General features: G+C 35.7%; 1 long non-coding RNA gene and 1 pseudogene across 2 annotated transcripts; both read left to right on the top strand.

Annotated features, from left to right (window-relative positions):
- The first annotated feature begins 10 nt into the window (after positions 1–10).
- On the top strand, positions 11–27,813 carry LOC123596803. Of its 2 annotated transcripts, none has more exons than XR_006711868.1 (3): positions 11–147; positions 24,422–24,617; positions 27,564–27,813. It is a non-coding gene; the product is annotated as an uncharacterized LOC123596803 (long non-coding RNA). The 2 variants fall into 2 exon arrangements; XR_006711869.1 differs by lacking the exon at positions 11–147 and adding an exon at positions 19,386–19,568.
- LOC123596802 lies at positions 3,564–4,283 on the top strand (annotated as a pseudogene).
- Positions 27,814–27,863: the final 50 nt, after the last annotated feature.

Here is a 27,863-nt window from a genome sequence, read left to right as displayed (position 1 = left end):
ACCATCTTGAAACACCATCATCAGAATTACTGAAGTTACTAAATACTGTCTTTACCTAATTAAGTTATTTCAGGTAAAATCTAGACTGTGCCAAAATAGAAATAGTGACTTGACACTTGGAGCACAAGTGGGCTTCTGCACCCAAAGGTAAGGCAGATCTTGGGACTGATTTTCAATTCTAACCCAGTTTTTTGGGCCTAATAAATCTACTTCTCATGAATTTAACATTCCTCACCAAACAGTACGGATTCTTCCTCACTGACTTAGTATAACAACTAGAAATAGGTTTGTTAACAAATATTATAGCTTAGACTGCATTTATCTCTCATTAAGTGAGCAATGGAATTATTTCTTTTACTTCATTACTTTCAACATAGAAAATCATAGGTTTTATTTGAGGTAAAAAGGTATATTCTAGTTCTATATCATTCTAGCTATAAGATCTAAAGACAATCATAAATTTATTAGTAATCTCAGTAAATCTGGTTGTTGTGAATACTTTTAAAGATGATCAATTCAAAGTGACAGCTATCATTAATTTTCTTGATTGCGGAATTAATACATGTTCATTGCAGAAACCTCAAAAACTGTATAAAACATACAGAAAAAAACACAAAAATGTAGATAAATAGTAACAAAAACGGTCCAAATCCCCAAATCCTGCAAATGAGAGGCTGCAAACATTGTCAGCCCACTTTTTTTAACTCCTTCTAACTGCTTAGATTTTCAATGAGACAAACTCATAGGCCAACTATCATATGTCATCACTTCTGCTGACATTTCTGCTTTTAACCTATGTGAAGTTTATAAGGAACACTATATTTCTTTCATGGTATACTGGATTAATTTACACTCCAGAAGAAACTTTGAAATTTTTATCTAAATCTTTCAAAGAGATTATTATTAGGTTGTGTGGATGTGTGTATAATTTAATTCACAGTTACTCAAGCTTCTAATGCAGTTCTTACAAAGATAGCACTAAAGAAGGAAGTTTCCTCTAGATTGTTTTATGCACCACTTCATTCATCTGCTTCCTAAAAAGGGCTAGTGATGGATAAGGGACACAAAATGGCCAATCGGCTCATATCCATAATCAAGTCCTACTTCTGAGAGCTTCTGCACAATACTAGGACCCCCAGAGGAAAGCACCCAGGAGTTTCCATCTTTATAACCAACTACACAACAGAGGTTTAGCAATTTTTGTGTTTTATGAAATCAATTGGATACAAAATGGCATCCAGCTCACTCAGTGGTACAAATCAAACTACATGCACTACAGCTAAGGAATCAGAATGCTATTTGACTTACTGTCAATAAAAATATAACTTCTCCAAAAAAATAGCATAATAATTTTATATACAGTGTTTAATAGCTTTGTATCAGTACAAACAGGCTGCCCTGTTTTGGCTTAACATAGAATCACTCTTACTAGATTTACCTGTGTCTTGTCATCAGTCTATCTAAAAGAACACTGTCTTAAAAAAAAAGTCATATTAAATGCATTATTATATTAATTATAAGGCTTCAATTGAGTATATTGTCTATTACAAAGCATCTTTTTTGTTATACCTTGTCCTGAAGGTTCCATAAAAGAAATGTATTTCAAGGCTCAGTTCCAGAAATACTTGTCTTCTCATTAACAGCAGGTTTAAATTTATCTTGCTAATGACATGATCTGTACTTTTATCTGGCGTTAAGTAAAATAGAGCTAAATGCGTGGCCCACCTCTGATATCTATGTAAGACCTATGGTGTGTATTTCTACCTGTGCTCTAGGAATCCCTGCTTTTGTTGTCTTCCTAATCTTACTTTTCCTTTAACTAATTTCTCAACTGTTTATCTTAACCATTTTCATGGTACCTATTATTTTAAGCAGATTCCTTTGTCAAACAAATAAGTACACATTAGTAATGTTTACACTATCAGACTTAATGTTTTTAAAGGAAACTTTGTTCCTGTTTTATCTATTTTTATCTAAATCTTTTAAGGATATGTGTGTATATACATGTGTGAATTTTAATACTCATTGAATTTTTACAGGAATAAAGACACACTTAAAACTATTTTAATAGCATTTTCCTTATCAGCAATTTCTACTGAATTAGGCAACAAGAAAAATGTTAAAAGTCCTTTTCTTTTTCTTTTAGCTCAAAGACTCATAAGGATTTTTCAAGTAAATGTAAGAAATAAGATAAATAAAAAGATTTCTAAAGGGGATACAAATTAATAAACCATAAGAACTTTCACTAATCCAGTACAGAAAATTAGTTCTTAAGAAATCTCTTGGTAATCCACCTTCAAACCTCTCCAGTTTGTTCAATAATAATTTAAGTTTGCATTGGTCCCAGAGTTAGTCACCTCTCTGTACCACGATTTCAGTGTTTAACTCATAATTAAGCACTTACAATGTTCGAGAATATACTTATCAAGGCATCAACACATTGCATAAGTTTTTTCTCTCTCAGATAAAAATTATAAATGTGTCAGCATGAGCCACAGAGTTACACAATGCATTATGCATAGTGAGTTGGTCACCATGATCTTCACTCTGTTCTGCTTAGGAGACAAAGTCAAGATTATGTAAATTAAACCATTTTGTCATGTTTTGATTCCCTTACTCCGTTCTATATGCCTAAGAATGTAGTTACATCAGCAAAAGTAAAATCAAGGAAAGATTTTGCTCTATGGATAGTATAACCATTCCTAAAAATATAAAGGTAATATTATTCCATGTATTTAGGAGAGCATGATATTTAAAGAGAAACTAATGGGGCGCCTGGGTAGCTCAGTCACTTGGGCGTCAGACTTCAGCTCAAGTCACGATCTCACGGTCTGTGAGTTCGAGCCTCGGGTCGGGCTCTGGGCTGATGGCTCAGAGCCTGGAGCCTGCTTCCGATTCTGTGTCTCCCTCTCTCTCTGCCCCTCCCCCGTTCATGCTCTGTCTCTCTCTGTCTCAAAAATAAATAAACTCAATAAACTCTGTCTCAATAAATAAATAAATAAAAATTAAAAAAAAAAGAGTAACTAATGTAAGCAATATGGTAGAGCTTACAGCATTGTAAAGACAGAAGCACCTTTAGATGTGATTTAATTTGACCCCTTATTTTGTAGATGATGTTGTTAGCCAAATGCTAGGTAGTTTTCTCTAAGTCACAAAGCATTAGAATTAGGCTAGAACTCAGGTCCTCTGATGGCCCAAATCTACAGGTAAATTATCAATCCCTCTTTGAGAAAAATGCTTTTATAATGTTCTATACTGACTTTTAATCACAGAAAATATTATACAATCACATTTATGTTTTTTCAAAAAAAATATTACTATAAATATTCAACATTCTTTAGCCATAAATAAAATAAACTTACAACTTCTTGGAACAGTGGTTTGTATTTGAATCATTTTTCTCACCTAATTGGTGGCCCTTATGAACTTTCCATCATAAGAACTTCAACAGGTCAAATTATACTGGGAGGTAAGAGAAGGGTGGGAATTAATTACCAAAAAAAAAAAAAACAAACAAACAAACAAAAAAAAGACACTCAAAGAAATATCCACTTTGGCTCAGATGGGCAGGAAATGCTTCTGGAAGCAACATCACAATGGCTTCCCAAGGAGAACTCCAAGTCCAGTTCAAACTTGTATTGGTTGGTGATGGTAGTACTGGAAAAACTACATTTATGAAATATCATCTGACTGATGAATTGGAGAAGTATGTAGCTAACTTGGATGTTGAGGCCCATCTCCTTGTGTTCCATTCCAAATGAGGACCTATTGAGTTCAATGTATGGGATACAGCTGGTCAGGAGAAATTTGGTGAGCTGAGAGATGGCTATTACACCTAAGCCCAGTGTGCCATTATAATATATGATGTAACAGCAAGGGTCACTTACAAGAATGTGCATAACTGACATAGAGATCTGGTACAAGTATATGTAAATATCCCCACTGTGCTGTGTGACAAAGTGAACAGTCAGGACAGTAAAGTTAAGGCCAAATCCATTGCCTTCCGCCAAAAGAAGAACCTTCAGTACTATGACATCTCTGCCAAAAGTAACTACAACTTTGAAAAGCCCTTCCTGTGTCTTGCCAGAAAACTATTTGGAGACCCTAACTTGGAGGTTGTCTGGACCCAGCTTTGGCAGCACAGTATGAGCATGATCTAGTGTTGTTCAGACAGCTACTCTCCCAGATGAGGATGATGACCTGTGTGAAAGTGCAGCTGGAGCCCATCATCAGAAATCTAGCTTTACAGGCACTGTCCTGTGATGTCAGAGATACAGCATGCTAGCCACTTTATTACCAAGCTGAACAGAACAGGTGCTTAATCTTTGGGATGCTGATGGAGATGAATGGGTTTCAGAGTGAATGTGGCAGTTTGAAAAGTATCTTTTTTTGGGGGCCTGCATATTTAGCCATTTTGAAATGCAGCCATTTCCTTACTACGTTTCATATATTAGTCTGCTATAGTCACGTCGCAATATCCACTGGTGAAATCTTGTTTGTTACTGTCATTCCCACTACTTTTCTTTTAAAATCAGGATAAATTTGTATTTTAAATTAAAATGAAAAAGAAAGAATCACCTTTGTAGGGAATTCCTTTCCTTTTCAATGGTGTGCACCTTCATTTTTTTTTATTAGAGGCATATCCTTTATAAAGTTTTGCTAGATACTAGTATGAACTACATAAAACATAGATACTAGTATTAACTGATCAGGAAGACATTTGGTAGCAAAATGACAGGAAAAAACAACCAAAATTAATTGACCAAAACTAGTAATTTTTTGATTCATGTAACTTGAAAGTCTGGGGGTATTTTCAGGCATGTCTGGATACAGAGAATAAAATGATGACACAAGACTCTCTGGCTTTCGCCCTTATGTGTTCTACACTGCTGTGCCTTAAATTCTCAACTCCTGTCCACACAATGGAAAGATGGCTGCCTATATATCTCAACTTATGTATCATCCTAACACCGACCCCAGCAGGACAGGTGGAGAGTGCTTTCTTTCCAATGGTTCCAACAAAAGTCCTAGAATTTAGTCTCCAGGGCTCTGACTGAATCACCTTCTCACACCTGAATTAATCATTGGGATATGATGTTTTGATTGTTCAAGCCTGGGTCACACAGCCACAGGATTTGAATCAATCTCACTCAAAACACAGAGAATACATCTGGGGAGATAATAATTTGCCAGAAGAGGTAAAAATGAATGCTGGGCATGCCAAAAAATGACAGATGTCCTTCAGTGCACTTGTTAACCAGAGAGAGAAGTTTAGGACCTCTTTCCGTTATCTTCCAATTTATCCCTAGAAGTAGCTGTTATGAACTATTTTCTAGTACATGGACAGGAGCGCAATCAAATAATGGGTAGAATCACTATGTGGCACTAAGCTTTACAGAGACAAGGTCATCTCTCCAAATCCCTGACTCTTTCTGCCCATGGGACAGAAATAGTAAGTGGCAGATCTGCTTTCAAAGTTGAGGAAGACCCAAATTTCTCAGGACTTGTCATAATATTTCTCTATTCCGTTTCTCTTGTACTACCTTAAATCATAGTGGTGAGAGCTAAGCAAAGGTTTTGACGTTGTAGTGGAGGGGGAATTTGGAAAAACAGAGAGTAATCTTTTTTATAAACTTACGACTTAAGTTTTTTACACCTAACTAGTTTAAGAAAAAAGAGTGCTCCATGTGATCCAGCCCCATCTTGGATATACTGCTACCAACTCTCCAACCTCTCCCTTTAATAGGATTTTATTTTCATACCCTTTTCCATTTGACTCTGTCCTGCCTTCCTCTTGGGGTGTAGTGTGCTCCCCTGTCATTCCAACTTGGGGTTTTACTTGGGGTTTAACTATATGATGTGCTCTGACTAGTGCTATGTAAGTTGAATATAATGTGTGCCTCAACTGATTAGAGGCTTTAAACCAGTTTGCGTGGTTTGGCTTGTGCTTTTGTCGTTCTGCCATCTGTCATCAAAAGATCTTGCCTGGGTCTCAGAATGAAAGATCTGTGGGGCAGATATGAAGCTGACTTGATGAATGAAGAACAGCCACCCCAGCCACCTCCCAGACCTGTGATGTCTCTCATCATAAATCAGTGGGATAACTGGGCTCTTAGGCAGATTTTCAGGCAAAACTCACTAAAACAACATATTACACAACTGCATAAAACACAATGCCTTGTGGTTTTTTACCAGAGACAACTCTAAGAAAACTGTTATTTTAAAACATTAGAGTCATGACTTACATGGCCTTACGTGGTCAGGGTACTGGTATGGTGTTAAAGGAAAAACATTAAGTCTATAAGCCAAAGTAGGATCAAATTAACTATGGATCTTTATTTGCATATGCCAACAGTTTGAGGGTGATATATTAATCAATGCAAGGATTTTAATAATGTCCTCTCTCTCTTCATCTTCTTTCATTGCATCATACAGCTGACCTCACACATCTCATACCAAATAGTCTTCCCTGCAAACCTGCAAACCCATATATCTCACCCTAATCTAATTCATTTAATCCTATACAAAACTTTTTTTTTTTTCAAACAGGATTTCCCTGGAGAACTAGGTGGAAGATTTTAGGTCAAAACAGAATTCTGTCATTGGCAGTGAGAGAAAACTGCCAGATTTTCCTAAATGCTTTCATTAGGAAGGGCATGGAAAGAAGTGCCTGATCACAGCCAGTATTTGGGCATATTTGCTCTCCCAATCCTGTTCATGTCAGTTAGGAAATGTCATTTTAATTTTAAAAATTTCAAGTTAGGGCTCCTGGGTGGCTCAGTCAGTTAAGCATCTGACTTCGGCTCAAGTCATGATCTCACAGCTCAGGAGTTCGAGTCCCTCATCAGGCTCTTTGCTGTCAGCACAGAGCCTTCTTCAGATCCTCTGTCCCCTCTCTCCCTGCACTCCCCCACCTACACTATCTTTCTCTCTCAAAAATAAACGTTCAAAAAATACAATACAAAACAATTTTAAGTTATTATTTTTGTTTGTATGTTCCTGATTTTTTTAAGTTTTTAATTACAGAAAGAAATATTTTATATTTTAACAAAGTGAACACCACAAAATTGTAAAAAGTAAATGTTAACAATCTTAATTTCCCTCCTCCAATCTATTTCTGAATATTTTTGAATCAGTGTCCAATGGTGACTGTTCTTTGAAAGGCTTATCTACATAAACATATCACAATTTGCTACTTTTTTTATACAATGAATTCTATTATACACTTTCATCTAAGATATGCCCTCTTTCCACATATCATACATGAATGACATCTCTTCATGTAAATAGGCTTAATCAAATGTTCATTAAATCTAATTAAATCTAGTTTACATGAAAACTAACTGCATAATGTGCCATGTTATATTTATCAAAAATTCTTCAACCAATCTTTCTTAATTAATAGTTTATCTCTATGTTTTTGTTTTGTTTTACCATCACATGGCAAAGCTAAGTCAATGGGTAAGGATGTATAATGTTGCAGGGAAGAGAGACCAATGATTTAATTCAATTACACTATGGTCTTTTATAATATGTGCCTATGTGTGTTCTGTTTTGATCTTTGATCTTTTTTTGTTCTTTGCCTTTATTGTTTCTGAACTTCCTGAATGTCCCAACAAGCTTCTGGGAACAAATGAATCCATGCTGTCCATCGGCCAGGAATATTGTGCAGAATAGGCAACCACTTTGTGGTACAAATTTAAAGAATGTAGAGAGACTCGATTATCACTTCAGATTCCTCTTAAATTGCTTGCTGATACCTGACATTTATCTTAAAGTAATTGCAGATATCACAGAGAGCTAACACACTAAAGTCTCATTAGACTTTTACATATTATTTTTAATGCCTTTGTCAAATCCTGCAAGAGAGTTAAGTTTTTTATGTGGCAAAATGAAACAAATTAAATAGCAATCTTAAAAATATATATATATTCATCTGGGGCGTCTGGGTGGCTCAGTCGATTAAGTGACCAACTCTAGAGTTCAGCTCAGGTCATGATCTCATGGGTAGTGAGATGGAGTGCTGCATTGGGCTCCAGGCTGACATTGCAGAGCCTGTTATGGATATTCTTTCTCCCTCTCTCTCTGCCCAACCTCTACTTGTTCTCCCTCCCTCTCTCTCTCTCTCAAAATAAAAAAAAATAATCTTACAAATATTAATCTAATGAGAATTTAAAAATGTATAAAAAAGAAGATTGAATACACTGAAGACAAACTTCATCTAAACTAGAACTTGATGGAAGGAAAGACCTAACCAGATGACTTTGTGTTGAAGATACTTTGGAAATCAGATACAGTTTGACATGTTGTATCAACCAAGGGCCTAAGGAAATTGTGAAATTTGAATCATGTTTTATCCTTCAGCATGATATTAGATGGCAGAATTTCTAAAGCAAAATAGAGTGTAATTTAATCTTTAAGATGCATTCAAATTTCATGGTTGACCGAGTCAACTTCCGTGGGATTTTTTCCCAGATGCAGGACACTGGGGATCACCACTTTCTTTTCCAAGAGTAATAAGAAAGTAGTGAAATGTAGCAAAAAACAGAATGTCTGAGTTCTGCTAGACCCTCGGTAAATTTCAAAACCACCATTCTCTATCTAGTTGCCCTAAAACAAATCCTAGTAACAAATGTAAAATCGTTCTTTGCATCATAAGGTGCTTAACAAATGTAAGAGGTTACCATTAACTATACTAAGAACATTCCTATTTTTAAAATAAAGTAAAAAATGTTTAAATGTGAAGAATCCCTAATTTTCTGCAAAAGACTAGCTTGGAGAACTCTTTACCTTCTTTTTAAAATTTTTTAATGTTTATTTATTTTGAGAGAGAGGGAGAGAGAGAGAGGAGGAGGGAGAGAGAGAGAGGAGGAGGGGCAGACACACACACACACACACACACACACACACACACACAGAATCTGAAGCAGGCTCCAGGCTCTGAGCTGTCAGAACAGAGCTTGATGCAGGGCTCAGGGCTCAAACTCACTAACTGTGAGATCGTGACCTGAGCCAAAGTCAGATGCTTAACCAGCTGAGCCACCCAGGCACCCCACTCCTCAGCTGTCCTAAACAAAAATATTAGCTTTCTGAATTTTTATATTCTTTATGACTAGGTTTTCCTAGAGCCTGGAAGTGCCATTGCAGAAAGATCTAAGTGAAACTGGCTAAGTAACACTTTCCTTCCACATCCACATATAAGTCAGAAAGCCTTATAATTGCTTTTATAATTGTACACTTATCTTTCTGAATCGAGCTTCATTGTTTTCAGAGACATTCCCTTAATCTTAAAAAATGATCTCTTAAACGCACTGGGCACTACTGTGGCAGCTGATACTGTGAAATACACCTGTTTGAAGTAAAGTCGAACATGTGACATGCTCCAGGATTTTATGCCAAATTACTCACCAAAAGTTACAGTAACAATAAGGGAATAAAATGGAACATGATAAAAGAAAGAAAATTAAGAAGATATTTCCTAATGATTCCCATAGGATTATCAAACATCAAGCAAAATTGATACGACTCTATAATTTTACAAGGTATTAACTAAAAGAGGATACTGTAGGGCAACCCAATGGGGTGGAGGCCAGTGATGGTGACGTGGGCAGTGAAAGAATTTACCCAAGATAGAACAAAGGAGATAGAAGTTTATTGAATACACTTCAAGGGAGCAATGGGTAGCAGGACAGCACAGGGGAGGCTATCTGCCAGGAGACAGTGAGTGGGGGGCTATAGTTAAGGGAGAAGGTGAGGAGGTATGGGAACATATGGAATTTCCCTTTTTTGGTAAGTTAGGGATTATGGATATTTTGAGCTGGGTCACCTAATGGGCCTGTTTGTATTCAGCTAGGGGGCAGGGGGTCACTGTGGGCCCCTCTCATCACTCAGGTTTCCACTGTTCAAGTTGTTGGCCTAAAAGCAGCCTCTACAGATACATTTGTTATTAAAAGGGTCAATGCCTGATTAACTTACAAAGACCAATTAGAAAGTCATCATTAAATAGAATAGGGTAAATTTTAGAATATTTTTTTAACTGGCATAACTATATTATTGAATGCATTGGAATCAACAGCATTCAAGGACAACAACTTGACCCTTTTATATCACTGCTCATTAAACTACCTCCACCAAATTATTTTTTCTGTCAGTAAAAATCCAGTCTGGTCTAATACCAAGGTTTTCATTTTTCGTTTACTTATAAGCTTTCTTACTCTCTCTGCTTGGGCCTGTGTTAGGTTGGGAAATCTTCAGTATAGGAAGGGCCATGATTGAAATGGATTTCCATTGTTTCCCCACTTTGTTCTTCTCACCCTTCTTCCTGATTCATTTTGCTGACTTTTGGGTTAGAGTCAGGGAAAAAAGAGCAACATGAAAGTCAATTAGTGTCTCTGGTCCTTTTATTTTGTCATATGTAAAACATATCAAAAAAGTTATATTTCATCCCCTGAATAATTATAACTTTTAACTCTTTAAAGTCTATTTATTTTGAGAGAGAGAGCACTCCAGCAGAGGAAGGGCAGAGAGTGAGAGTGAGAGAGAATTCCAAGCAGGCCCCTCACTGTCAGCATGGAGCCCGATGTGGGGGATCGAACTCACTAACTGAGATTATGACCTGAGACGAAATCGAGTCAGACGCTTAACCCACTGAGCCACCAAGGCACCCCAACTCTTCCTTCCCTCTTTTATTCAATCAAAAATAAAGATTCCAGAGAAGGAGGAGAAAAGCCAAACACAAATTTCATTTATCTGGCATTTTTTTGTAGGTCCTGGCATGACAGCAGTCTTCAGACTACTGAATGTATGTGTGTCATATATTCTGGCCTTACAGTCCCCTGTCTAGCAAATTGGTTTTAATAAATATTCAGAGATTAGGACTTCACAGATCAGCTGAAATAAATGTGAAATAAGTCACACATAGCTACAACCCCTGTTTCTCGCCCAGTGGTTATCACCAAAAATAGCTTACTATATGTATCTGCCAGGTACTATTCTATCTAGTTCACTGTTGTGTGAACAAGAGAGAACAAGATTCCTGACCTCAGGAAACTTAAGTTCTAGAGTGGTAACAGACAATAAATAACAAATGTAATAGAGAAAAACAAACAACACAAATCAGGCCAAAGAGGATTCAGCATATGCAGTGGGTGGGGGTAGGGGTTAGTTAACATGTTGCAATTTTAAATAGGGTGGTCAAAGTCTGCCTCTCTGAGAAAGCAGGACCTGAACAAAGACCAGAAGCAGGTGAGGGAGCCAGCAGAAGAAAGAGGGAACATTCTATGCACAACTCCTGCAGTAGGAACTTACTTGAGGAGGAACAAGAGGGCCTGAATGCTTGCCCTTGCCCCACAGAGATTGCAAGGGAAGTGGTCCGTGCTGTGTTCCTAAAGCTAAAGTGTTAGTGTGGTGGCACATCAGGCGGGGTTTCTGCACTTACCGTAAACGTCTGTCTTTTCACTCATGTGGAATGGAGAAGCAGTTCAGACTTTAAATGAGGTAAATTGGGCAACATGATTTACAATTTTAAAAACTCACTCTGGCTACTGTGTTGAGAAAAGACTGGGTGCGGGGAAGGAACATGAATCAGTGTTGACTAAATTATACTGTGGTAGCAGGCAACGCTAAGATTTCAGAGGCCTGAAAAGCAAAGAAAAAATAAGGTGTTTGGTTTTTTTTTTGTTTTATTTTTCTCACTAACATCGCATAGCCATTGTGGGTCATCTGTGCCTCTGTTCCATGTTGTCTTTTCTATGATCGAACAGTTGCTATCTGGGACAATGCCAGTCTCACGCCAAAGGAAAAGAGAGACCGGCTGGACCAGGACTTGGTTCTTCAAGTTTCTGTGCAAAAGTGTCTTGGGTTACTTCTGTTGACATTTCAATATGTCACAGCAAGTCATGGGGTCAAGTCTGACAACAAAAGACCAGATCTATAATCCTCCCACAGGTAGGGGCAAGTCCTCAAGAAAGGCATGCAAATATTTGGAATAATAATACAATTCTCCAAAATAGGGGAGAGAAAAGAAGGGAGATTTTTTAAAAGGTTATTGCAGAACTCTATGCAAGAGATGATAATGACTAGTTCCATATTAATTGCATCTCCATCAGTGGAATCTTGAGATTGCCAAAGGTATTAAACTGAAAGGAGCTAGGGAGGTGGCCAAGAAGAGAGGCTCATATAAGAAAAAAAGTGGCAAAGAGGTCTATAATAGGATAAAAGCAAAGATCAAGAAGTAAGTGGAGTGAATTCAGTGAGAGAAAAACTAGTAAAAACACAACACAAATCATAGAGATAGTACAGATATTATTACATCTAAGCATTTAAAAAATATAATTTAGTTTCATGACTACTTCAGGCTGAAATATCTCGGGGGGGAGAAAAAGATCCCAAATAAACTTAAATTCTGGAGAAGACACTTTGATGACCCAAGTATTACTTTTTGTAAATCTATCTGGCCTTTTATTTCAGATGGAATAGTTTGTTAATAGCATGCCAATTTTCCCTCCTTTATTTAATTTGCTCAGTTATCTTAACTTGACAGCAGGATCTCTCTGTTAAATCAAGTATTTCACTATCCTTTAGTCCACTAGATGTTGTTGAGTATGTGTAAAAAGGTGATAAAATTCAACTGCTAATTCTATTCCTACTGTTCCTACCTCTTTCCTTTGTAGACTCTTTGGACAATAGTGAAACCCAAAGCTTAATGTAATTAGGTCCCTCCTTTCATCATTCCAAATTGCCTTATTCATTTATGTTTATTCCTTATATCTACAAAGAAATATGCTAAATGCTAGGAATGCTAATATAAAAAGAACTACCTCTGTGAGATTCTTACAGTGCACAGGTAAAGATGAATGAGATTTAAGGTAAATGTTATTTTGGAGGAATATGCGATATACAAAGATAACAGACAAAGGAGAATCAACCTCCACATGAAGATGCTTCAGAAAGAACAGATGCTTTTGATGAATCTTGGGTTTTTCATTCAAAAACAGGTGACAGTGAATGAAAGTTCATGCACAAGAAAAATCATACTAAAAAATGTGATAAAGTGAGAAATATTTGCGTAACAAATAAATGGAATGAAAAATAACATATAAAGTGAAATTTTTACATATGCAATCATGTCACATGCAATGACAGTTCTGTTTTGTTTTTTCATTTTCTTCAAATTATAAACTTTTTTATTCCTTTGTCGTGCCTCATTTTACTGATTGGGAACTCTAGGACAAACTAGATGGAATACATGATAATAGGTATCATTGTTTCAATATTTTCTTAAATATATTTGTATTCACAGTTTTAATTTTGGTTTTTGGTTTGTTGGAATGATAATCAGATACTATGGCCTATAAGATCTCTTCTGTAACAGTGAGCAAGTAAAGTGAATGATGGACAACAGAGTGCAGAAAGGAAAAACATGACACCTAAAAAGGAGTCTGCTATTTACAAAGGGAGTCCCTGGAACTGGTAACTCAGCCTTAAGGATCTTAGGGCACTGGCGGTTACAGTTACAGCAGAAAGGTCATACTGGAGTACATCCCATCCCCTGAAAACACATCAAAACATAACAGCTATGTGTGTGACTTGAAAGAGATGTCCTAATAAACTGTCAAATTGCAGGGCCAAATAAATCTCTGCCTAGGATCTCCATTTTCAATTTTAGACCCAACCCTTTTCTCACACTACCAACAAGCAGATCATTACTACTGACATCTCAATACCTATTTTTAGCGGGAATGAATCAGCAGGAATAAGGAAAATAGCAAATGCAGCCAAGTGCATACATTCTTATATACTGATAAATCTGTGGATGCAATTCCTCAAATTTGAGTAAAAGATTATGAAATTTAAACTATACTATGTATTACCAGGTTGTCTTCCAAAAAAGGTGATAGCAATTCACATTCTGACCTGAAATAAAGAGACTGTTTTTTCTTATGTCTGTCTGTCACTAACTTTGCAGATAAAATGTTATCTCATTTTTATTTTAATTTGAATTTCCCTGAGTACTATGATGCTGATATTTTTATATACTTATTGCTTACATGCTTTTTCTACTCTATGAATTATTGATTTACATCTGTTTCCTATGTTTATACTGAAACCTATGTCTCTTTAACAACAATTGTATAACACATCTTTGTTTATTAAAGATATTAACCTGCCTTGTGACTTTCCTTGGTTGACTTTATCAAGCCTTTGCTATTTTTCTTTTAATAAGTAGTCAAATAAATATATCTCACGTATGTCTTCTGAGTGTGCAGATATTAAGATTTGATGATGTGAGAGACTGTAGGGTTTATGTAGAGCAAATATATGTATGACACATCCACACTTTATTTGGATATTAAATGCCATGTTCCACTGAGGAGATGTTTGAGAAATGTTTGAGGATGTGAGAAAGGTTGGCAAAGGTCGGGAGTATCATCAGTGGTAGCCTCTTAGTCATTTCAGAAGTATAATCATAAAGTTGCCAAAAAAATGAGAGCTCTCCTGAGCTCTAGTTTAATGAACACAAGGAAATGTTTGCCAGCTAAAATAACAGGAAAAAAAAAAAGTAATATATACACCTTTACTAAAAGTTGAAACCTGTTTTTAAAAATCGCTGCAGGGAAATATAAATAAAAAGCTAATGTAAAATAAGCTCACTGAGGCATACAGCTATGCTTAGTCTATTCAATTAATGAGGGATTTATGAGGGCTAAAGGAGCAAAAAGACAAAAAGATTAATTGGTTACTATACCCACTGGCAGTCAAATATAACATAGATATATTCATTCAATTAATGGTTTTAGCACTTACAGGGGGGAAAAAATACCCTGTTTCTTAATATATATGTTTGCAACAGAAAACCTCAGTATCTGGTTAGTTAATCAATCATTAGATGCAAAGGATAAAAACAAACTAAAATTGCATTAGTTTTCCTTTGCTGCATAACAAATTACCACAAACTTGGTTTTAACTTGGGTTAAAACAACATACACTTCTTATCACTCAGTTTCTGTGGGTCAAGAGTCATGGTTTAAACAGGTCTTCTGCTTAAGATTTACAAAGCTGCAATTAGATACTTTCCAGGGGCTGGGTTCTCATCAGAGGCTGGACAGAGGAAGTTGCTTCCAGACTCCCTTGGAGTATTGGCAAAATTCATTTCCTTGCAGATATACAGAAAGTTCATTTTTCAAAGCCAGCAACAGAAATAACCCCAGCAATACAGGCGTTACAACTTCATGTAACCACCTACATGTTATCAGCGCATGTGACTGGTTAGAATCACAGGTTCTGTGCACACTGAAGGGGAGTTGATGAACAAAAGCACGAATACCAGAAGGCAGGGTTTATAGGTGCTACCTTGAAGTCTGAGCCCCGAAAAACAAAGTTCACAGTGGTTGGAATTCTCTTGACTATGATATGCAAGGCTTACTTAAGTCTGTATTTTTCCAAAATCAAACATGGGGTGCCTGGGTGGCTCAGGCGGTTAAGCCTCAGACTTTGGCTCAGGACATGATCTCACAGATCATGGCTTTGAACCCTGCATCGGGCTCTCTGCTGTCAGTGCAGAGCCTGCTTCAGATCCTCTGTCCCCTCTCTCTCTGCTCCTCCCCCCACTCACACTCTATCTCTCACTCTCAAAAATAAATAAACATTAAAAATTAAATCAAAAATAAATTGATTTAATGATTTTAAAATACTTTATTCCATCACTAAAAAAGGCTTAAGGTAAACTCATAATTTACATTACAAAGTAGTCAATCAAATACACCTAAGTACACAACATTATGGAGAAAAGAGTGGAATAGGAGCCAAAATTTAACTTTGGCTCAGTCACTTACTAGATATATTTACTTAGGATATGTTCATGAACTTCTAGGGACTTCAATTTCTTTATAAAACGGAGTGATGTTAAACTTACAAGTTTCTTCGGTCAATTAGATAAAATGGTTGTTAAGTACACTGAATAACTCTGATGCATAAGAGTCATTCAGCAAAGCACAAGTCACTAGTATAATCACAGTATTTAAACTCCATAGTATACATAATACCTTTGTGACATGAGATTTTTTAAGGAGTTTAATAACCCCTATTTCTGAGGAAAATGTAATTTTCATACATTTAATATATTTTCTGAGTTAAATATAAAGTCTCATTTCCTCCAATAGATAGACACCAAGCGTTTCTGAATGAGTTTAAGAGTGGTCTCAACCTATATAGTACGTGCAGTGGCATTAAATATGCAAATTCCTAGACAGTATCTCCAAAGATGGAACAGACTCGACATTTTAAATAAGGTCTCCTTACTTGGAAAACTGAATTTTTATATGGAAAAAAAATTTAGGAACCACTAATTTACTGTTAAACAATAGGAATAAAAGTACATACTCGTTTTCAAGATCTAGGGAGTTAGGACATAAATATTATTGATTCTGACTCTGATCCCTCTCCTAATAACCAACCAACTATTCTGATCACCAATTCCAGTGTGTGTGTCCAGGGGGAGAGAGGGTTTTCCCACACCATTAAGCAATTTTTGAATACCAGCAGGGTATCTACAATTCAACCCAATTCCAACACTATCTGCCTGGAGACGGCATCAGGTCTCATGGGTTAAGGGCTCAGTCTCACAAGAACGGCCCGGTATGCCCCACTTCAGATGCCAATTCCAAGTCCAGGTTGTCACCTGCACTTGTGACCACCTGGCTATAGAGCAGAGGTTCCAAAGACCCCCTCCTTGGGTTTGATTAATTTGCGAAAGTGGAACAAAGAACTCAAAAAAATATTTTACTTTAAAGATAGTCTGTTATAAAAGGATATAACTCAGGAACAGCCAGATGGAAGAGATACATAGAACAAGATACAGGGAAAGGGAATGCAGTTCCTATGCCATTTCCAAGGGCACCACTCTCCCAGAATCTTCCCATATTCACCAACCTGGAAGTTCTCCAAACCAATGCTTTTACCATGATTGATTAAACCATGGCCATTGGTGACTGAACTCAGTCTCCAGCCCCTCTCCTCTCCCAGCAGGTCTGAGGATGGGACTGAAAGTTCCAACCCTCTAACCATACACTGGCTCTACTGGCAACCAGCCCTCATGCTTAGATGGGATCCAAAAGTCACCTCATTAGCATAACAAAAACCTTTATTACTTCTCATCACTGGAAATTCCAATGGTTTTAGGACTCTGTGCCAGAAACAGGGACGAAGAATAAATATATATTTCGTAGTATAAATCACAATATCACAAATATAGAAGTCCCTTTTCATTGACTCATTTCCCTCCTTCTAATCTCAGGGACATTAAAATCAAATATCAACTAATATGCAGATGTGTATGAGTAAATGCTAGGAAATACAATTTAAGTAGCATCAAGAGACTTAGAGATGGGAGAGAACTTAATATCATTTAGGAAGATAGCTGGTTTCATTATACTTCAAAGGGGAAAAAGTGTGGACACTACTTAAAGAATAAAACACTGAGTTAAAGATCAGCTGTGAGGAAAGATGGGGTTGTAGACTAAGGTTGAACTGACTACAATGAAGCTGTAATTAGAAAAATAATGAATAATGACCTACAGGTGGCAGAATACATTCCACTGGTACACAATGCTTTTGATCAGGGAAGAGGTTTATTTTGCAAATAGTTTATCCTAATGAATTGAAAGACTGCTTAGGCCTAGCCAAGTATTCATATGCAACACAATCCTAATGAAAATAACTGTTTAAGGAAACAATACATCTATGAACCCTGAGGTTAAAGACAAACCTGAAAGGAATCAGAGTTTTTATTAGACAGAACCACTTCAGGAATCACCTTATGGTTGTGAAGAGAGGGAACAAAGTTGCAGAGAAAATCATTATAGAAATCAGGGATGACAATATATAATGCAGATAATAGGATGACCAAAACAAAGATGTGTAATGTCATTGGTATATTTGTGGTAACAGCACAACCCAGTATAAAACTTTTAGCTGCTGAGACCAGAGAAAATGGCTAGATCAAGGTGATAGAGTGAAGGCAAGAGCTACATCAATTCAGTTATTTGTAAAGGTCAGAAAAATCCTACATTTTAGTGTGTGAAGTCTGAAAATGAAAATAAAGAGAATGATATAATACGGCGTTTGGAAATGTTAAGGTTCACAGGGGAATCAGCAAAGAATTAACATGTTTAGGGACTGAAAGCATTAATGTATTCAACTTTTAAAAAATCCTTTATTTTTTATATTACTCATGCAACAAGTTAGGAAGGAAAATTAGAAACTATAATCAAGCCAGCATAGCATTGATCACCTGGCTTAAGTGAAACAGAATTTGAAAAGTTATTCTCACATTAATCCATTTATATTTTCAAACCTTCTTGTAATACCTTTTATTCCCCCACTTTTGAAAGAAAATGTAATTCTGGCCAAAGTGGAGTCTGGAATTGAGCTCTAGAGACTGTCTTAGTCTTCTAATAGCACTTTTCTGCCAAAGTCATATTTTTTGGAAAATCAAGAAGGAAATGAGTATTTCTACTATGCTATGTATCAGAGAATATTCTAGGTAACAAAGTATAACCTGATACCTTTACTGTGATCCTTTCTCAGTGCACATAGTCTTTTTATTACACTAAATCAACCATTTATAGTCTTGAGTCAATGAAATAATAACAATGTACCATAATCCACTGCTAAGATTACTATGACCTAGAATTAGCTGAGCCACTAGCATTACACAGAAATGATCAAGGTGGTAATTAGTAAAAGCAGTTTGATTCCTGATTAGTTACTTGATAATACTTCATTATGAAACAAAGAAAAATGAATTTGAATAAAATTCACACACTTTTTGGCAACTGCTAATTAATTTATTGTGTTTCCTATATGTATTTGGATCCTGTTTTTTGACTACTCCCTATAAACTTCAGAAGTAATATGTTCTTATTTTTCGCTCAACTTTCTTCATGGCAAGAAACGACCTTGTGTGGCAATTATTTCTTATTATACTTGATTTTAAAGGTATGTAATTGCAGGCTGCATGCTGATTCCCATAAAATTGCATGGGGTAAAGTGGCAGAACAACCATGTAATTCCAAATGTTGCCCTCCCTAAAAAATTCTTTTTTTTGTCCTCTTTACTACCTTTATTATTATGATATATACATGGTAAAAACTTGTAAATAACTTAGAAATGTTAGTAAATAGATACTATACTATAGATACTATAGTATTCTAGTCTCATAATATCCACACACATATTCAAACAAATGCTGAGTAATGTTCAAATTAGAACTACTATTCAGCAAATACATCCAACTTGTTTTAGCCCCAATCATGTACATTTTTCATAAAATCTTTAAATAATTTAGCATACTCAAAATAACCTGAATTACTATATTGATCCTAAAAGTATTTAAACCTTCAAAATTATTTTCTCTATCAATGAGATGGGTATCACAAATATACCACTTACATAAAAAATAATTATCATTAAATAGTAGTGTTTGCTTTTTGGGGGTCCTCCCTGCCAAGTCCCTGAGTTTGTGTGAGACCTTGAGAGAAGACAGTATGGCTACCATGTTCTACAGCTAGGTAGGCTGCTGAGTAACAACTGAAAATATAAATTATTTTAATCAAGCAAGTAAAGTTCATCTAAAATAAACTTCCCAGAGAAGGTCACAATAGGCTCACTTGTGCAGACACTCCTGACAACATCCTGCTGAGAGCAGAATCAGCCTCCAAAGAGTGTCAACCTAAATAAGATCATTCTGGGAAAATCACTGGGTTTTTCAGAGATGGAGAAGAGTCAGATAAACACCACAGTAGGGATCTGTGCAAGCATAAGAGATTTTAAAGGGAGTCATTGCTGAGAAACATGCTCTAATACTGTCTACTTGATTAAACCATTCAGCACTTTTCATTGTGCCTTGAGGCTTAAATATAATTGTATGCCATCACTGAAGCATCACAGTGGTATTTGATATTTGGAATGTTGTTCAAAAAGAATGCAACTGATAAGAATCATTTTAAGGCTTTTGCATTCTCTTAAGAAATGCTTTCTCTCAGAGAGTCATTTTATAGCTAGATTTCATAAATGTAAATGAAACCATTCTAATGGGGGACTGTAGAAAATTATAAATGTATATATATCCACCTATCTGTAACAGCTGTTCACTTTGGCTTTACCTTTGTTATTTTCTATTTTTTTTCTACATTATTGTCATACAATCTTTGTCCTTTCTGAGTTCACACTGTTCCTTTCAACTTCACTGACAGTTATTTTTTTCCCTTGAGAGCAATCAATGTTTACCATACCTGGCTACACCTTGTGTCTTCCACTGATAAACAATGACTTAAACGCCAATGTCAAGCAATGTCATTCAACACATCTGTTTCATTAATGCAAATTGCGATGGCAATCTGAACCCTCCCCTCTGATTTCTTATTACGTAACTACAGAAGCAAATTAAAAGGAACATACCATGAGCATATAAATGATGTGCCCCTACCACAACATCAGTGAACAAAGAACATTTTTTAGAAGTGTCCCCGCTAATTTACCTCTACTGATGACTATAGTTAATAATACTATATTGCAGATTTGAAAGTCACTAACAAGTATTCACAATTTGCTTTAAAATTTAAATATTATACTTTTAATACTCTGTAGATAATATGACTAATAAAAGAATGTAACTTTTTGTGTAAAATAACTTTTAATCTCAAATATTTACTGCATTTGATTTTGGTAAAGTCTGATGGTCTAATCTGCTTTTGGGGGTTGACATTTGAAAAAGCAGTGCCTAAAACTCAACCAGGCATCAGTAAATGGGAATCTGAGGGATTTGGGGGTTGTTTTCGTTACACATGGATAAGCCACTTTACAGTCCAAGAGTGGAGAACGAGATGAAATTGAAAACATAGAACAATGTTTCATAGCTTTCTTCAGCTTTCACCATTATTCTTCACCTCTTTCAAATTTAATTCCCTGTATGAGGAAACATAGTCAATAGAGTTTTGTGGCACAAGGTACCTAAAATAATTCATCCTTCTGTACCTGAATGATTCCCTGTGGTAGAGGATGTCTTGTTCGGGTATTTACATGCCCTAACTCAAAAAGTGGAGATGTCTGGGGTATGCATATATCAAAAAAGAGTCATTTTAAAATTTAGGCCCAAAGTTCAAGCTAAAGAATAGAATAATCTCCCAATTGAAAAATAGGCTCAGCTCTTTTATTGTCACTGTTGTTATAACAGATCTATTACCATATAATTGTTCATTTTTTTCTAATCTTCTTAAAAATTCTCAAGAATTTTTTCTGACTACTAGCCAATAATGTCAGTTATGAAATAATGAATCCACTCAGAACATAGAATTTAAATCTAATGAGAGCATGATATCGGTATATTGGTATGGATGGGCAGTACAAAGTTCTGCTTAATCACAAGGAAAACAATTTTGGATATTTAACGTTTCCAATAGTTTTTTAGTACAGTAGATGCTATTACCATTGAGCACTAATGATACATTAATGTGTAAAGGCATGGCCCTCATAGTTCCCATTTAAGTAAAAGCCAGGCTGCCAGATCATTTCTAGTGCCCACAAAAGGAATACATCATGTCCTCAAACACCATCTCAGTCAGATTTCTGGCAATAAGGTGATTACAAGAATAGCAGCTTCCCAACCTGTTTCTTTGTATCACTTCTGAGAGAGGAATTCTTATCTTGATAATCATCCTACATCTTTTGATGTAGGTTAAAAAGGAAATGGAATATTTTATTCCTCAAATGTGACCTCGAATATTTCTTCAACTTTCAGATTTTCACAGTGAGCCCAAACTGATAGCAGTATTGTCCTGAAGTTGGTAGTTGCTAGGAAATACCATGTATTTCACAGATAGATACACAGATGTATATATTGCAAGAAATTGCTCATGGGGTTCTCCAGCTCAAATGCACTGGCTTTTATACAAGCTTATATTTCTTTTACATAAAAGTATTACTATTCATGCATTCACTTTAGAAATAGCGAAAACAAATCGAGTGAAATCAAAGTCTTGTTCTGTACCTTCTTAGTTTTGAATCATGTGGTACACAACATTCCTAGATTCCTCTGTGCTTAACCCATATTTAGGGAACTCAGCTACCTTCTGAAAATCAGAAAAAAAAATTGATTTATGTTGCAATTTCCTCCAGGAGCTTGAAACAGATTTTCTTGTATGTTACTTTATCAATTTATAAAGTGAATAAATCTAACACTAAAAGTAGATTTTGATCAGGTGTCAGTTGTAAAGCTTATGAGACAACCAAGACTTACAGAAAGTTTAGACACAGTTTCATCTAAAAACGGGAGTAGATGATCCTTTCTGTTCCCTATGGTCTTCTAGTCTCAATTCAGTGTGTGTGTGTGTGTGTGTGTGTGTGTGTGCACGCACGTGTCTCAAGGCAGCTTTTCAGAGAGTAATAATAAACATATTTTTAAAGTCCCTTCCTTATATCTCAACCATAAAGTCAATGAGGCTCTAGACACATGTAACATCTATGCTATGTATTGGGTGGAAGAAAAACTGATTATTTTCTCTGGAGTCAAATGGTTATCATGAGAATTGAATATAGTAAGTACAAGGGAAAGGCTAACTATAATACAGTATATATTGTATTAATATAATATAATTATTATATATATAATAATATAATACAGTCTAATTGTCTAGTCCCATGTCTAGTCCCATGTCTAGTCCCATGTATTTTAGTTAAATAGGTAATAAATAGATGAGATATAGATAAATAGACCAAACATTATATTTTTAGAAAATTGTAATAACTAGATAATGTCTATATAAGAATCATCAATAAGTCTATATTAGAATCAATTACAAATTTGACTTAGAATATTCACTAAGTACAGACACTAACAAACCTTGATTATATCAACTAAAGGCAAAAGATCTTTGAGATAAGTAGATAAAAAAAAAATTGTGTGATCTATGGGGGCTGTTTTTGAAATGAGAACAATATCTCCAGTTAAAACTCAGTAACTAATTACAATAAATTTTAGCATACACAAATTTATAAAATGATCAATGTAGTAAAATGTTAAAGATTGATGATTGCAGATCTCTTGGAAATAGGAGGATGTGACATGGTTAAATCTACAGCAGTATCTGCTCTTAGGAACTAAGCTTATATTCTCCTAGGCTGGACATTATATAATGATTTTTCATTCCTTCTTTTTAGTTTATGCAAAACATGCAAATAACTTAATAAATTATCCTCTTTTGTTAATTCACTTGCAAAATGGTTAAAGTTCATCTTTACATTATTCTTTTTGGAGAAGTAAAAGTGACTACACATTTTCTAGAATGCCTTACAGAATGCATGATCACCTATACAGTTTTCTTTATTTTTTTTAACCAATTGGTATATCAAAACCCAAGGGAGAAGAAGATAAGAAAGAAGTTATCTCTACCAAATAATTATGTCAATTTTATGAAAGTTTTATAAAATTGATGTCATCAGGGTCCTTAAAGTGTGTGTGACAGTTGACAGAGCACAAAAAAGACTCCCCATGGCATGATTACTGGAGTACCATGGTTATTTGTCCTCTGCTACATTTGGAGTAACCAGTCTGATAAAGCTAGGGACTTTAGGAACAGAGGGACATACAACACCAGGAGACATATTGCTTTGCTTTTTATCTACAATCTACACTTCCCTTAAGACTAAAGAAGAGTATCTTGGGGTGAGCAAATAGAGTGTAATCATAAACCAACTTAGCTAGAAGGTCTGCCTATTCTGCAGCTAATCGAATAGGAACTTGAGTTGAGGCAGAAGTGTATGGCCCTTGCCACACTGCCCAATAAACTCTATCTCAAATCAAGGTAATAAAAAGGAATCCAAGTTTCTTTTCGATGGACATAAATACAAGAATATAACTGAAATTCCATTCTTAGTACACCTCCTAAAATTGTTAAAGAGATATCTTAGAGATGATTCTCCCATATTATTGTTTTATCACTTTTAGTGATACAAAGACTTGCAATGCCTAACTTCTATACAACTGAACACTTCAGGAAACTGAGATATTCATTCTTTAATCTCCTAATGTCTTACTTAATAACTTGCTGCCCAAGTAACTGATGTAATTTAGCTTTCCAACATTTAGACAATTATGAGTCAAATGTCTAAGCTAGCATAATTCAGGAGACATTAATTGAATTAATGGTCATGTTCTATAAAGTTTTCTAGAAACTAGGTCCTCTAACTTTCTTCTAATAATCTTGGCAGGGGGGCCTCCATTTTAAGAATATGGATTTAGGAAGACATACACGCACTGGCTTCAATCAATGTCAACTCTCCATATGTTTGCAATTAAGTTTCAGTAGATAGTCATTTTGAAAGACTCACTTATCAACAAAAATGACAGAATTCTTTCTATCCCCAGGTGAGAAGCATACTGAAAGGCAGACTGCCATGTTTGCCCAGTTACATTTGCCAATTGTCTGTAGCTGCCTTAGATATGAGATGTACAGGATTTCCTTGGAACATAGGTTTTCAAAGAACAAAATAATTTTACACAGAACTCAAGCTGTGAAGCTACTGAATCAATGCAAATGGCTGGTGACTGTAAATATGGTGAAGTAAGTGTGTTGATGTTTTGAAGAGTTTTGCTTCTGATTTTAAATGATGCACAAGCAACTGCCCTTGACACAGAACAGGAATCTAGCACACACTTGGGAGTAGCCCATCAGAACTTGGTGAATTCATGTGGACACCCATTGAAAGTAGATGGAGTGAGATCTCTGAGCAACATCCCTTTGCAATGACCGGTGTAAAATGTGCCAGCAATAAGGGCTATTTATCCTGCCATGTAGTACAGCAGCATGCTGCCCCCGTGTGCATCCAAGAAAAGAAATAATTTATTTCAGGACTATTTCGCTTTAATATGCTGCCTTTAGGAAAATGACCAGGTATTTCTTTTCTAAAAAAAAAAATTTTTAAGGTTTATTTTTGAGAGAGACAGAGAGAGAGAGAGACAGAGAGAGAGAGAGAGAGAGAGAGAGAGAGAAGGAAAGATAGAGCGTGACTGGGGGACGGGAAGAGAGAGAGGGAGATACAGAACCTGAAGCAGGCTCCAGGCTCTGAGCTGTCAGCACACAGCCCGATGCAGGGCCTGAACTCACACACTATGAGCTTATGACTTGAGCCCAAGTTGGTTACTCAACTGACTGAGTCGCCCAGGTGCCCAACCAGGTATTTCTGGTTCTATTCTATGATTGGTTCTATTCATTTAGTCTTAATTCGTTCAAAAATATTTATTGAATAGATACCATGGTTCACACGCTTTTCCCGGTGCTTGATACATAACAGTTTGATTCCCGAAATCATGAGTACGTTGGCCCAGATTCTACCAGTATTCCTAGCAGAGTGGATGTTCAAAATTATTCACTAAATAAATAATATGAATTCAAATTCAAATTTGACAAAGTTTAATAAAAATATCTCCTGAAGACAAACTAATTCCTTTACCTTCAATTTTGAAAGTGAGCTACATGGCAAAATCCTTTGATTAAAAAAAAAGCATTATCATTTTTATCTAAATGTTATCATCATCCCTATTTTATTTTTCTCGAAATTTCTTTCTGGAAATCCATGTATATTTTTTTCTAGCTTTTACTATACCATCTCTTACAGAAATTATATTAATGAAACAGTCTTAAGAAGTCACCTTTTCTACTTCCTGCAAACCTCCTACTTATTGAATACATTTTAATTCAGTGAACTTCTAAAGACCCCTAAGACATATCATTATCCACCATTTCACCTCTGACTCACTTCTGCCCACACCTAAAAGCTTAATTTTCTTTTCTTTTTAATAAGCCTCTATGGTTAAAAATGATAGCTAAGTAGCAGACAAGAATTCCTATTTGGAGAAATTTGACTTTTGCCTATGCTACCATAAAATAGAAATGATACGCTGTACAACTATTAATCCTCTTGAATTATGAGAAAACAGTAAGAGGGAGAGGTATGCCCCATTTTATAACTGATAAATATATGAAACTCTAGATCGGGGGCTCTCTACGTGTAATTCCCCAAACCAGCAGTAAAAGCATCCCCTGACAACTTGCTCGAATTGATTTTCAAGGAACCAGCAACCTGTATTTTAACAAGTTCTCCTAGTGATTCTGATTCACTGAAATTTTGATAATCACTGTTCATTTTAGTGCATTATCTCCCTCCTTGATGCTGTAGCATCATATGCTCTTTTAGTTTAAAGAATTACTACATATAAATGTTAAAAAAAAGAGCTACTACCATTTATTAATAATCTGTATTTAAAGGCATTTTTCAGGGTGGCTGGGTGGCTCAGTCAGTTAAGCATCCAACTTCAGCTCAGGTCATGATCTCACTGGTTGTGAGTTTGAGCCCTGCATTGGGCTCTGTGCTGACAGCTCAGAGCTGGAGCCTACTTTAGATTCTGTCTCCTTCTCTCTGCCCCTCTCCTGCTTGTGTTTGTTCTGGTTCTCTCCCACCCTCCCTCCCTCCCTTTCTCTCTCTCTCCCTCCCCCAATATAAATAAATATTTTAAAGAATTTTTAAAAATATGGCATCTTTCAATCACTCAGTAAAAGTCTGCATACAAGGTCATTGGGAAGGTAAGGTTTGGTCTGTGTAGAAGTCCTGAGAAAGAACTCACTGGAGAGTCTGGAGGGGCATTATGCAGTTTCTGCAGCAAAGAGGACCATCAGTGGATATCACTGAATCCAACAATATAAAGTAATATATCATCAGTCAGATTTCAAGCACAAAGTGAATCAGTATGTGAGATATCTTCAGATTTACATTTTTCTTATAATAATACAAGGCCCTAATGTGAACTCAGAATACTCCAGTGGAATACAGGACAAACAACCATTTCATTTCAGAAAGTCAGAACTACGTAATTGGTGGAAGTGCCCTACTATGGTTAATTAAGGAATAAAGAAGTCACAAATTCAGTCTTTTTCTGTGGAACATTAACTTCCAGTGTTTTACAATAGTTTTGAGAGATTTAAACCCTACTTTTCCAATAAATTCAAAGAGCTGATAACAAGTGTCTAAACAGTAATACCAGCGTTCTGTCTGTTTTCCAAAAACTTGTATCAGCCTAGTATGATATAGTAGCAATATACCATAGTGGTAAAGACCAAAGAGTCTATAGCCAAACTGACAGGATTTGGATTCCTGGGTCTACTACTTACAAGCAATCATTTCACCTCTATATCCCTCAATTTCCTCACACAATAATTAACATTTACTGGCCCTTAAGGTTATTATTTTGATTAAAAGAATTAATATTTGTATTTTAACAAAAACCTAAAAACATTTGTAAAGACTAGTACCTGGAACATGATACAACTGATGAAAATGTTTATTAACAAATATATGTCCCACTAATATTCTAATTAGTTTCAAAGCAATAAGCCTGTGAACATTTATAGTTAAAAATAAAACTATACATAAAATTAAGAAATGTGCAAGATATAAAAATCTTACAGATAGCATTGCTTTTATTGACCAATCTTTCTGACAATTTTTTCCAGGTAGCTTATGTTGAGACAACGCAATTTGCTCAAGACATCATCTCCTTTGCAAAACATTACACATGACTATGAAAAAGGCCAAGAATGAAGGTGTACTTATATTAACACTTCATAGACAACAGGTCCGGTGCTTACTGTTTCACAGACATGAAAATGAATTTATTAGTAGCTGGCCTTGGATTGTTACTATATAGCACTGTGATGCTAATAGATAAAAAATTCTTACTAAATAAATATGTAATCAAATGAAGTATGTTGCTTGTATAAATTATGGAGGTATATTTCTGTTTACAATAACCT

The sequence above is a fragment of the Leopardus geoffroyi genome, chromosome C1 (genome assembly GCF_018350155.1).
Source record: "Leopardus geoffroyi isolate Oge1 chromosome C1, O.geoffroyi_Oge1_pat1.0, whole genome shotgun sequence".
Taxonomy (NCBI): Eukaryota; Metazoa; Chordata; class Mammalia; order Carnivora; family Felidae; genus Leopardus; species Leopardus geoffroyi.
Note: the sequence above shows the minus strand (reverse complement) of the source record. Positions and strands in the feature narration are given on the sequence as shown.